Here is a 14,201-nt window from a genome sequence, read left to right as displayed (position 1 = left end):
TTATTAAAAATATACTACATATTAATAATTATATTCAATAAATGAAATAAATAGTGGGTGTTGACTTCAAAAAAACTTAAATCTACTCTGCAAATATGATGAAAACTTCAAAGAATCTGAAAAAGTAGGAAATAAGTACTCTCCAATACGCCTGTCTCCCACGAAATGTATAGGCCCTCCTCTACAGACAATACGAAACCCTAACAAAACATTGCTTGCAATGGATCCTACAAAGTACAACTACATTGTCAACACATCGAGTGCATTCTCCATTTTAGAGGGGACATGAGATCTGGAACCCTAGTTTAAACATCAAAAAGCTCACAATCTTGGGACCTTTGTAGTACTGAATTAGGCGGATAGAGCTGAAAAGACAAAACAGCGAATACTATCATCACTAAAGAACAAGTTCAGGATTCAAATTAATCAAGACACAAACGAGGTTTTTTCACAATTTTGTCCATGTATTCAAATTTAGAATGGCAATTCATTGTTTAAATCTCATGATGTGAAGAATGAATTCCCCAACCATCAAGATCTTTATGTTTCCCAACTTGTAATCCTTTCCACTCTAAGTTTGGACAAACAAATCCACTTCTTTAACTCCACCAAATATGTTGACCCTAAATACTGATCCTTATTTGCCCAGTAGAAAGATTTCCTAGCAGATCTCTCCATGGATTTGGCTCCTAAAAATGCAAACCTTTATGCTTCTCCCATCACCCCCAATCTCTACACTCCCCCAATAGAAGAAGTTGAGTGTCCAACAGCAATCCTCCTCATGACACAAACCCTCTTTCACCTTTCAGCCCTAATCAAATCAAATCGGATGAAAAAGTCATGATTATTAGTAATTAGGACAGCGAAAATAAATGGCAGGAATGCTTAAAAGTTGGCATTGTTGCATTCTGGAATGGGCCAACATGAGAAATGCATAATCTCATCATCTAGCTTGAGGACTTTTGTAATTCCTAGGTAAGTATCTCTCGTTATTCAGATAGACTAGTATATATCCAATGCAGCGATGAGTATGTTAAAAAAGACTTTCTATATGCTTCTGATTGCTTCTTTAAAGGTTATGTAGTTAAAATTTTGGACTAGACCCCTAAATATAAGGAAGAAAATTTAGGTTTTTTAATTCCAATATGGATTTCCATTAACTCTATCCCTCTAGAACTAAAGCAAATAGAAATTATTAGAAAAATAGGCTCTTCAATTGGAGATCTGATTGGCATAGATACCTCTTTTAACTTCTATAATAATATCAAATTATTGGTAAATTGTAAGTTTAATACCATGGAATTTAGTCCAATCAAAATAATAACCAACAGGTCTTTATATAAACTAAGAGTACATAGATGTGAAGGAAGAGTTATAGAGATTATCAAACTAGATGATGAAAGGAGAATTACCTTCAAAAAGCTACAAACTACTATTGATCTTATGGCTACATTTCCCATGATGAAAATGAGAAATCAAAGAATGGATCAAAAGGAAGTTACACAGTGCAAGGCAATCCAAAGGCTACTCAGATCACATCAGAGAAAGTGAATTTAGAAATAGCGAATGAAGCAAAAGGTAAGACAACCAAGTCAGGAACTAAGGACAAAAGTAATCTCCCTTACACCTCTCAGAAAAATCAGGAGAAGGTATCAAAGGTAGTACAAGAGAATAAAAGGGAATCTTCTCAAAATTTGGTAACAAGAAACCTTACAAGATCAATTAAGAACAAAGTGACTTCTAAAGTATCACATATACAGAAGTCAAAAGATATCAGGTCTATATTGGAAATCCAATCTAAGAAAAATGATCTCAATTTCAAAAATTAAAATATAGTAAGGATTGATACCACAAAGAGCATGGATACTATAAGAAGCTAAAGTACAGTGAACAATAGGGAAATACTTAAGTCAAAATCAAAGAGAGCAAAAAAGGGTACGAGCTCAAAAATATTAAAAAAGGATAGGAAAATATCAGAGAGTGAGCCAAAAATCCAGGTTAAAGAGATTCCTGGAAATATAATTAGTAGGATAGAAGAAATTGAGAATATTCAACTATTCTCTACTGAAGCCTTGAATGAAGAAATGACTAAACATACAAAGGATAATTTGGAAACTCTGAAGCAATAGTTAGAGAAAACTCCAAAGGAAACCAAAAATCCTAAGAACAAGGCAGCAAAGCTATTTACCAAATTTTGGTAGACGCCTCCCTCTAGGAAAGCATCTCCAAATCATCAGATAAAGGATAATGAACAGAGCAAGATTAAAGAAACCTCAATCCAAGAATTCCAAGATTTTTTGAACAAGGATTGGGAAAAAGATGAAGATTGTGGAAAGTCAATACTAAGTGAATCTGAGAAGGAAAACTTAGATCTTTTATCTGATGAATTAATCCAAGTATTTGATTATGAGAATGTAGATAAGAGTAGTAGATCAAAAAAAGAGAACCTTATACAACATGTTTTAAAGATAGGTGGAGAACAATATACTTATGAAGACCTAAGAAGAGATCTGATATCATTTGAGAAAGGTGAAAAAAAAAAAGGAAATCCCCACTAAGAACAGAATATAAAGTAACTACAACAAGGGTAGAGGGCTCAGATGATAACCGTTCAAAGATTTCTCAAGAAGATATCAGCCTTACAAAGGATCAGTCAGTCAAGGAAGCACAAACTTTGCAAGTTAATAAAGATGTAGTAGAAGGCAATCAACCGAAATTAGTCTTAAATAGACTAGGAAGCACAAAGCAGTTTGGCATTCTAAGGAATCAAGAAGGGATAGACTCACTAAATTATGGTAAAATTAAGGCCAAAAGAGGAAGGAAATCCCTCAAGGAACTAAGAGAAGCTGATGGTCAGGCAAAGCAGCAGCAAAAAATCAGTCATTTACTCTATGCGGGGAAGGGGAAGGAAGGGGAAGAGTCTTCCCAAGTTAGCATGAAGATCACAACATGGAATGCTAGAGGCCTAAATGCCCCTAGCAAAAAATGTTTATTAAAACAAAACCTAAAACATTTTGAATATGAAATTATCATATTACAAGAAACAAAATTAAACAAAGAAGAAGGATGCAAGTTTGAAAAGAATTTGGCAGTTGGAATAGTTTCCTTCAGAAGTCTAGAGGGGCTTCAAGAGGTCTGGGTATTATTTGGAACCCTACGAAAGTCTCATTAAATATTTTATATTCAAACAACTCATGGTTGCGTAGCAGAGTCAATAGCATCAAAACTAACTTACACTTTATCTTAATTAACATATATGGTCCAACCTCTAACAGTGATAAAAAATGTTTATGGGATGAAATTAGTAACTTCATCAACAACCATAACAATGAACTCATTTTGCTGGGAGGTGATTTCAACACTATTTTAAGTATATATGAGAAATTTGGAGGCATCCAACAAACCTCCCAAGCAACCAAGGACTTTAAGAATTGGGCAAACCTTAACAATCTGATAAATATTCCATTTAATAATGGTAAGTATACATGGAATAACAAAAGGAAAGATTTTACATATATAGCTAAGAAATTAGATAGGTTTTTCCTCGAAGGAGTATTAAGTGATCTAAACTCCAAGATCCAAGCCTCAATTCTTTCAATTGCAAGTTTAGATCATTATCTGGTTTGTATTGAGCTCTTTTAACCCATTAAACTAGTAAGAAATCCATTTAAGTGTGAAAAAATGTGGTTTTTAGATAGCAATTTTATGGTACTTATCAAAGAATGGTGGACACAAGAGAACTTTAAAGGTTCAAAAATGTTCATCTTTGTCTTAAAAATGAAAATGATTAAAGAAAAGATATGTAAACGGAATAATGAACACTTCAACAATATATTTAAAGATAAACTAGATATAGAAGAAAGACTAAAGGAATTAAACATAGAAGTAATTTAAAAAGGGATGAATAACAACAACTATAATCTAGAAAAAGAGTTACTTGCTAGGCAAGAATCCATCCTAACCAAAGAAGAAGTTTTTTGGAGATAAAAGTTATGAGAAAAATGGTTAGATGAAGGAGACCAAAAAACTAAATTCTTTCATAATAGCAGATTGCAAAATAGAGCTAATAGAAAAATCACAAAATCAAAGACCCTTGGGGCACCACCATAGAAAATCTAGATAAAATAACTGAGACCTTCATTAATCACTTCCATAACATTTTAAATAACTATAACAACTCAAATTTGGCAACGCAATAAAAAATGCTTGAAGCCATTCCTAGGTTGATCTCATTAGGAGAAAATAAATTATTAAATAGTCCCATCTCCTTAGAAGAAGTTAGACAGGTGGTCTTCGACATGAACCCAAATAAATCCCCTAGACTGGATGGATTCCAGGCCTTCTTCTTCCAAAAATGTTGGGATATTATTTGTTTTGATATGTGGAAAGCCATTGAGGCTTCAAGAAATGGTGATCTATTTTATTCGAAATTAATAACACCTTTCTAACTTTGATCCCCAAAAAAGAGGACCCAGAGACTCCAGGAGAATTCAAACCCATAGCCCTTTGTAATACCATTTATAAAGAATTATCTAAAATTCTAACAAATCGTCTAAAACCTATCCTCCCCAAGATTATTTTAGAAGAACAGATTGGCTTTGTCTCAGGTAGATCTATTTTAGATGGTATACTCATCATTCAAGAGGCGCTCCATTCAGCTAACAAAAACAAACTAGCAAGTATGTTCATGAAATTGGACACCCAAAAAGCTTATGATATGGTTGATTGGAGGTTTTTATGTAAAGTTTTAGAAGCCTTTGGATTTTCACTCCAATGGATTAATTCTATCTATCAATGCATCTCTATGACTTAGATCTTAGTCCTGATTAATGGAACTCCTGAAGGTTTCTTTGGAACCTCTAGAGGAATCAGACAAGGTGACCCGCTCTCTCCATTCTTATTTATTATTATGGTAGAAGCTTTTGGCAGAGCGTTATCCAAATCTCATTTAGAAGGGAAAATAAATGGTATCACAGTTTCTGGTAATATCCCTAACATCACCCATCAACAATATGTGGATGATACCATTTTACATTTCGAAAGTTCAAAAATTGAGGCCCTTAGTATTAAATCTATCATTCAGCAATATATGGAAGCCTCTAGTCAAAAAGTGAATGCTGCAAAATCAGAAATCTTTTTTATTCATACCAAGCTTGAAAAGGAGGTTCAAATATGCAACATAATGGGCTACAAAAAATGTTCATTTCCATTCAAATACTTAGGAATTGAACTAGAAAAAGGCAATAAATCCAACATGGCATGGCACAATATTCTCAATAAATTGGATGCTCGGATAGGAGGATAGAAAGATAGATGGCCTACGAAAGTCAAAAAATTTACCAAAATTAGAGCAGTTCTATTTGCGCTTCCCATATACCCTCTTTCTTGTCTTCCTCTAGCTAGACATATCAACAAGAAATTCGAGGCCAAATTTAGGAATTTTTATGGAACGATTTGGCTGAGTCCAACAAAGTTACCCTCATGAAGTGGGAAAACATTTGTAAACCTAAGGATTTAGGAGGTTTAGGCATTAAAAATTTAACCTAGTAGAATGAAGCACTTGGGGCTAAACTTGTTTGGCACCTATTTGTAGAAAGAGAGCAAAAATGGGCTAAATTTTTGTATAGTAAATACCTTAATCCAACAAACCCTTTTTCAATTTTTAGAATGTGGTTCGTCCCTAAAAGGCTCCAAGAGCTAGAATTTTATAGTAAAAAGTAGAGAACTAATTAGCAAATACTTTACCTAGGATGTAGGGAAGGGAGATGAGGCTCTTTTTTGGGAAGACTCTTGGGATGGGGACCTCCCAATAGACACTTTGGGGATCCCATAAAATCTCAAAGAGTAATTAGTAATAGCTTGGCTGAGCAAGGTTTTTGATTATAAAACTAAAATAAGTACTAATGGAATTACGAGTTGGGTATGGAAATTAGTGGATAATCTTAATATAAATCCTACTGCAAAAAAAATTTCAAAAATCTGCTTCATAATAGGAAAATCAAGCAAGTTAAGAGTAACGATAAAATCATATGGGCTACTTCAAAAGATGGGAAGTATAGTGTGAAAAATGGTTATAGAGTTATCACTCAATCCCATGACTAGGAAGAGGTCAATATTCCCTTTAATATCTACTGGGATGTGTCCTACTTACCTAAGGTTGACCTCTTTTTATGGCTAGCTTTCCAGAACAAGATCCTTACAGTTGATAGATTACATAAGATGGGTGTTGAAGGCCCTTCAAGCTGTGTGCTTTGTAGACAAGAAGGTGAAGATACCAACCATATCTTTTGTAAGTGTCATTACTCTCATGTATGCTGGGAATGGCTCAGATAGATGTTAGCCTAGACAACTCCCATGCCATCATCTCTTATTGAGCTTCTCAAAAGATGGTCGACAGGAGTCTGTAAAGGTGTTTATAGCAAAATTTGGAATATTAGCCCATCTATTCTTATGTGGGAAATCTAGAAGGAAAGGAGCAAAATAATTTTTTGAAGTCAGGATATGTTGACAGATGCAATACTTAATAAAATTGAAGTATGCATAGTTGAGACCTTAAATTCTCACCTTAGGAATTCTCAGCAAGAGGAGGGTTCTTTCTCAAGATGGGATGAGTTGATGAAGAAGAACTAGAAGAACCTTATAAACCCCTTGCTCATATATAATAAGAAAACAAAGAAGCAAGGGAAAATTGCAAATGGATCCCCCCACCATCGGGGTGGACCAAGTTAAATTTTGATGGTGCCTCATAAGGTAATCTTAGTAAAGTAGGCATTGGGTGCATCATTAATAACACCTCGGGTAAATGGATAGCGAAAAGACCTAAATCCATTAATCCTACCACTAACAACCTCATGGAACTAGAAGCTCTGCAGGAAGGACTTCAAATATGTCTAGATTTAGGCATATCGAAGGTCATTATTGAAGGCGACTCTCAGATCATCCTTAATACCTTCAGGAAATGCTCTACACCAAATTGGGTCCTTAATTCAAAATTGGAAGAAATCTTCAACATCCTAGACTATTTCACAGATACTCAAATTCTACATATTTTTTGGGAAGGAAATAAGAAGGCAAACCAGCTGGCTAATAGGGGCGCTAATGGGGTAGACTTTTTTATTACCAACTCTCTATTACATCCTCAGGTATCTAGGTTATAGTATAGTATATATCTTAGCCTAAAATAACTCTATTAGTATTATTATTCCACCCCTTAAAAATGAATTAATTCTTTTGAAACTTCTCGGTTTGATCTAATCTAGTTTCACATTTGGTTTTGTCTTTTCTAGTTTTATTTCCCAGCTTGGGCACTCAGATGTGTCGTATGAATAATTATGGTCTCAGTAGGCATAGCAATCATTGGAGGATCGAAGATCTAGTAATTAGACCCCCTTTGTAGTCCTTTTCTATACCTTTTTAACCCTTATTAGTTGGTCTTCCTTTCTGTCTTGGTATTGGTTTATCTTTTCCCCTAACTAGTCTATGGTAAGACTTATGACATATCATTTTTTGATTACTTCACTGGCTATCTTCTTTCAGCTATCCCTACTTTCTCTCCAGCTTTCCATCATTAGGTGTTAATAGGTTTCCCTCATGCCTTAGTCCAAGCTAGTTTCATTAGTGGATGGCATCACAACTTCTAGGTTTTTCTAGGCCCTTCTTTGGTAGTGTTTCACCTTTTTATATCATCGTTGTCTTAGTTATTTCTCTGTCTTTCTGAGTAATTTTAATCTTCATAGTGGACTCTAATATCAGTCTTTTTCATGCCACAAAGATGAGGAAAATGACATTCTAGGGAAACATGAAGCTAGAAAGATGGAGTAGAATTTTGAAGCCTGCTGATGACATGACCAGGATTGCAGTCAGTTGGGCCATTGGAGAAGGCACGTTCCACTATGATCATACATGGTGGACCAACAATGATATTATAGGAATGTTTATAGGTTCTCTAGCCAGAGCTAGGGTGGAGCAGTGGGCTATGATTAGGCTCTATTGTAATATTTTTGACATAGTTTGGAGAGTGGGTTTGGAAGAAGCCATCAAAAGCATTGATGAGAAGATCAGGGTTCCCCTTCGAAAAAGGTACATGGCACACCCACCTGGTAGTCCTGAATTGAGCATGGTGACTTGATGCCCCTCCTTGGTCATTGGTGAGAACCTAGATTTCTACATGGAATGGCTTAGAATGGAGGCCAACATATAGTTCCTCCTCCAATCGAGAGGGATTGTTGAAGACGTCAGTAAAGACTGGCTTATAAACTATTTAAACATTTTTAAGGCATATATTCATCAAGGGATGGTTCTAGAAAACCTCAAGGCTTTGAAATTTTGCACCCCTAACTCGAAGAAATCTAGTAGGGAGAAAAAAGCATTTGAATTCCCGCCTAATTTCTAGCTTGAGAAGCCTAACGACATTGCTAAGCTCATTATGGTGTATTGGAAGTAGGCATCCGGGCTAGGAAGGCTCTCTTGATGGTTGTTTGGGGGTATCCCCTCTTCCCTCCTTTTCCTATTTGCCTTTTGTATTGTTTTGGTATGGTAGCTCATTTGCCTGCCTTTTTGTCTTTTCTAAATATGTATCATGTAATCTTATAGTATATGGAAGGATAGTAGATTTAAGGGTTTATGTTTATAGGGTAGTCTTTTATCTCACATATTACTAAATGTAAATTCACCCTCTTAATATATATATGAATGGTTTCAGCTACTCTGGCATGCTCAGTCATCCATCTTTTGGTTCCTTTTTAATATGGATGCTTGTGTGGTTCTTGCTTCCCATTTTTGTATGGCTCAGTTTTGTTTTTATTTTACAGCAGTAACTGAGATAGGGATCTACGCCTCTAAATAACTGAGAACTTTAGCATGGGAGAAAAAGTGAAGTTCTTATCTCACTATGGTCAATGTTTTTGATCTTGTCATATAACAGATTGCAGAATAATTGTGTATCATATCTAAAGTAGTAACAACCATGTGAAGTATATTTGCTTCTCATAAAGGTGCAGATTCACTAGACCAAACATGTTTGGGAAATTCTCCTTTCGACTCAAAATTAGGACCTTGTTTTAGTAGTGATAGAAATTTTCTTTTCTTTCGATTAGGATCATTCTAGTGAAGATAATTAAATTAAAATGAGGTATTAAGTTTCTCTTAAGTATAATCCAATCACAAATCAAGGGAAACTAGTTAAATAATATGACTGTATTTAATTGCACTTGGGTTAGACTGTATCCTCTCTTTATATGTTAGAATTAATCACTAATAACTATCCAGAATTTAGAATGCTATATTAAAACTTGAATTTTTAAGTAGGATTCTATTTTATTACGATGGTATCCAATTATTTTTTTCAAAAAAGAAAAAAATTAAAAATTAATTTTTAATTTAAAAAGGAAAGTTAGGACCAAAAAGATCTTCTAATAAATTTGAATATTATCAACATTTGGTGGATTGATCTTGATTAGCGACGTATGTTAATATCCAAACAGGAAAGTAATTTCTTACTCTTAACTAACAATACTAATGATTTCTTCTTAAGTGGACTTTTGTTCAGTAGATTAGTAAAGCATGCGAGTTTTAGACAAAACAACAAAGAAGGGACACCTACTAAGAACCTAAAGCTCTAGTTAGAGTGGTTCTTTTGGATCAAAATTATATTTGGCTAGTTTAGGCTTCTTCAGAATTGCCAAAATACAGATTAGGACTCTCGTCTGCCCCGTTTGTAATAAATGTTCAATCTAAAACTAGGGTATGCCCTGTTTATAATGTAATAATAAAGGACTAAGGTCTCGGTTGAGACTCGAGGTTTTCTTCTCCATTCTTTCCTACCAGTGCTTGTTTGAATGGAGAGACTTATGATGTATCTTTATTTGTTTATAAATATAATCAAAGGCTTCGACCGTTTAGCGATCAAAAAGTATAAAAAAATATATTCAATAAAATTAATACAAATTACTATAAGGCAAGTTCATGTTATTGTTTCAAATTTTAGTAATAAAAAATATTATAACATTATACATAGAATGTATTAGAAGAGCCTTAAGATAACAAGTGTCACGTAGTGGCGTGTACTTGTTGTTTTAGTGTATTGCATGAATATTTGCAATGTATGTGTGGTTATAACGTGTAATTGTATAATTAAATTTTATAACATTTTATAGGTTAGACATTGAAATAAGTATGCATATGAAAAAATCGTAAAAAAAATAAAATAATTGACATTAATTAACTTTGCATATTAATAATGAATAGTAATATAGTGTGCATTAAAACATGAGTAATGTAGCATAAGATGTATCAATAGTAAAAAGTAGTATAGTGTGCAAGATAGTATGATGTTAATTAACTCTTTGCATATTATAGATAGTGAAAAGTAATACATTGTGTAGTAAAATAAGAATTATATACTAGCATATTAATAATTAATATAGTGTGCAATAAAATATGTCTTTATATAAGAGTAAGTAGAGGAAGCTATACTATATTGTTTTGAGTGTAATGTAAAATTAGTTTTATAGGGACAAAATCCAATGTGAATAATAGTGTAATGTATATTTGATTTTACAGGGACCAAAAACTCAAATTGAATAAGATTGTAATATCTTTAGTCTAAACTTTACTAAAAGATTTAACAAATCATAAAACCTTGCCAAAAATAATGAATATGAAGTTATTCATTGAAAATGAATTTAAGGATAATGTAAAGATTATATAATGTTTTAAGTCAATCTTATTCTAACATATAGGAAATGTTAGACCATTATTTTCAACTGAGGTTGTGTAATAGTATCCCTACTGATTAATCTATTTGAATATGAAGGGTATGAAAGGGTTTGCAACTGAATTATACATGTAGGTTTATGGTAAAAAGGTGGAAGAAGTAGTTTACATAGTATTAGGAGGAGTTACTACATTTTAATAAATTTATCAAATATACAAATGTCTAGTAAATATACAAATATATGAGTATAATAATATCATTAGTAAATTGTAAAAAATATCAATAAATGAATAATAAAATTTAGCAAATCATAAAACCTTGCAAAAATTATGAATATGGAGGATTTATCTGAAAAAAGGGGTCCGATAAGAAAAAATTGATTGAACCAGTCAGAAGTGAAGAAATCAATTATATAAATTTTTTAATTAAAAAATATTTATTAGAACTTTAGTAATAATCAAACCTAAAAAAATATGAATGTCTAATTGGTTACTGAGTGAACAACTATTGATTAATTCAAGAGAACATAATGCTATAGTACATTGCCTACGACAAGTACAATAATATTCAATAAAATTATAAAATATATTTAGAATTCATATATCAAACAAATTTTAAGATCTCTTATTCACAAAGATTAACAATACTTTAATCATTTCTAATTTCTTTAGAAATTTATTTTTTAGTCGATAGGCTATTTGTGGGAACAAGTTCCCCAAAATTGAATTTTTGGTAGAAAAGTTGACAGTTTAGCCGAAAAATTGTAAATTCTCCTTATTAATTATTTACGACCAAGTTTTTATCTAACTAATTTATTTAGTCAATAGAATATTTGTTAAAGACATTGTTATTTTTCATCTATTTTTTAAATATTTCTCTTATTAATTTTCCACAATAGATTTTTTTGATGGGGTTTTCTAAAATGATTTTTCTTCATATTGAATAAATTGAATTTAAATAAATAATATTTATTAATCTATTTAAAATATTTTAGTAAATATTATGTTATTTAAATTGAAAATTATTAATAATCTATTTTGTTTACATAAGATTATATCTTAAATCTTCATTTTTAACTTTTTTTTTTCCTATTTATTTAAAAAATAATTACTTATGATCTCCACATTAACTCATGTTGTGATCTCTATTTATTTAACTTTAGATTTTTAAAATTGATTTAGGTTTTACTTTTTAAATTTTTTAAATTTTTATTAGTTTAGTTTTTTTTAAATATTGTTTTTTAGTTTCTATTATTTATTTAGTATTTTTTCATATTTATTTTTTTGTATTTCTCTTAATAGTATTTCATAATACATTTTTTGATTAAGTATTTTTAAATGATTTTTTTTTTCATATTTGATAAATTGAATTCAAATAAATAATATTTATTAATCTATTTAAAAAAATAGCAAATATTATGTTATTTAAATTAAAAATTATTAATAATCTAATTTGTTCACATAAGATTATGTTTTAAAAAATAATTTTATTTTTGAGTACCTATCGACTTATCGTTGCAAGCACAAAATTGTGCAATTTTTAGTTAGTTATTTTTTTCAATGATTATTAATTTAATATTTTATTAATTTCAATTATACTTTTACTATAAAAAAAATTTCCCAAATAAATTAAGCTACCCACCTACGACTAATTATATGGTGATAAATAGGTAAGAGCCGACAACACAATGGGAACTTGTGAGCCTCTCATGTGGGAGGTCTTGGGTTCAAAATCGCTTAACACATAAAATAAATAATCACAACAAATAACAATAATGAATCTATGGCTTCGGCCATTTACCGATAAAAATAAAAATAAAAATTATATGGTGATAAATTAAATGATCTTTAGTAAAATAAAAATATATTTAAAAAACTTATGATATTAAAAAAATATTAAACTAAAAATTTATGTTAAAATTTAAAATGTGCAATGTAGCAAACAATGTCAATATTTTTCATAAAAAATAAAATACAATTATGATAATTATTAATTTTTTCTAATTTTTTATGTTTCTTATCATTATTAATTGTAATTATAATAACATTACAAATAATAATATAAATATTACTTTGTTATTTCTTTGCCCTTTCTTAGAATTTCTTTGTAGGTTGAGTTATTGTTTATAGTCCTTTTAGTTGTTTTTATTTTTTGTTTAGTTAAAAATTTAGGTTTAGTTTTTACTTTGTGATCTATTATTTATTACTTTTACTTTTCTTATTTTTGTGATTGTCACAACACCTATAATAATAACAACAATAGCAATAATATAATTTAATTAATAAAATTATAATTTTTTATTCTTATTGTGGTTGGTATTATTACTATTATCATTATTGTTAATATTCTATGATTTGAGTTATTATTTTAAAACTCTTTTCTGTCCTCTCTTGAAGGTTTGATTCGACCTTTATTTTCTTCTTCATTTTTCGTGCACCCTCCTTTGCTCATCATGTTATTTATATATATATATATATATATATATATATATATATATATATATATATATATATATATATATATATATATATATACATATATACATATGTATATATATTATACATATATGTATACATATTTATATATATATGTATGTATACACACACACACACACACACACACACACACACATATATATATGTATGTATGTATAGATATATATATATATATGTACATATATGTATGTATGTATATATATGTACATATATGTATGTATATATATATATATACATATAGGTATATATATATGTATATAGATATATACATATATACATATATATATGTATATGTGTATATACACATATACATATATACATATATACATATACATATATACAATATACATATGTATATGTATATACATATATACGTATATATGTATATGTGTATATACACATATACATATACATATATACAATATACATATGTATATGTATATACATATATACGTATATATGTATATGTGTATATACACATATACATATATACATATATACATATACACATATACGTATATATGTATATGTGCATATACACATATACACATACATATATACATATATATATACATATACATATATATGTATATGTGTATATACACATATACACATATATATATATATATATATGTGTGTGTGTATATATGTACACACACACACACACACACACACACACACACACACACACACACATATATATATGGGGGAGACCAAGTTTGCAACTTATATTTATATCTCATGCATGCTCTTTCATCATGATGATGGATCAAGAGTGTGATCTGAAACTTTGATGTTAAAAACTCACACAATTCAAAAAAAAACTTGAAGTGTTTCTTTGCACAATGGTAAATATATTTGAGTGATTATAACTCTTTTAAATGAAATAATTATCTAAATTTAAAAACTAAACTTATCCTTATCCTTAATAATTAATTTGAAGCCAATAAATCATAGTTATTTGCTCTCTTTTGTGAATTAAAAATATTAAA

Source organism: Cupressus sempervirens, chromosome 8 (genome assembly GCF_028749045.1).
Source record: "Cupressus sempervirens isolate cs-2001-9-10 chromosome 8, ASM2874904v1, whole genome shotgun sequence".
Lineage (NCBI taxonomy): Eukaryota > Viridiplantae > Streptophyta > Pinopsida > Cupressales > Cupressaceae > Cupressus > Cupressus sempervirens.
This window is presented reverse-complemented; position numbering follows the sequence as displayed.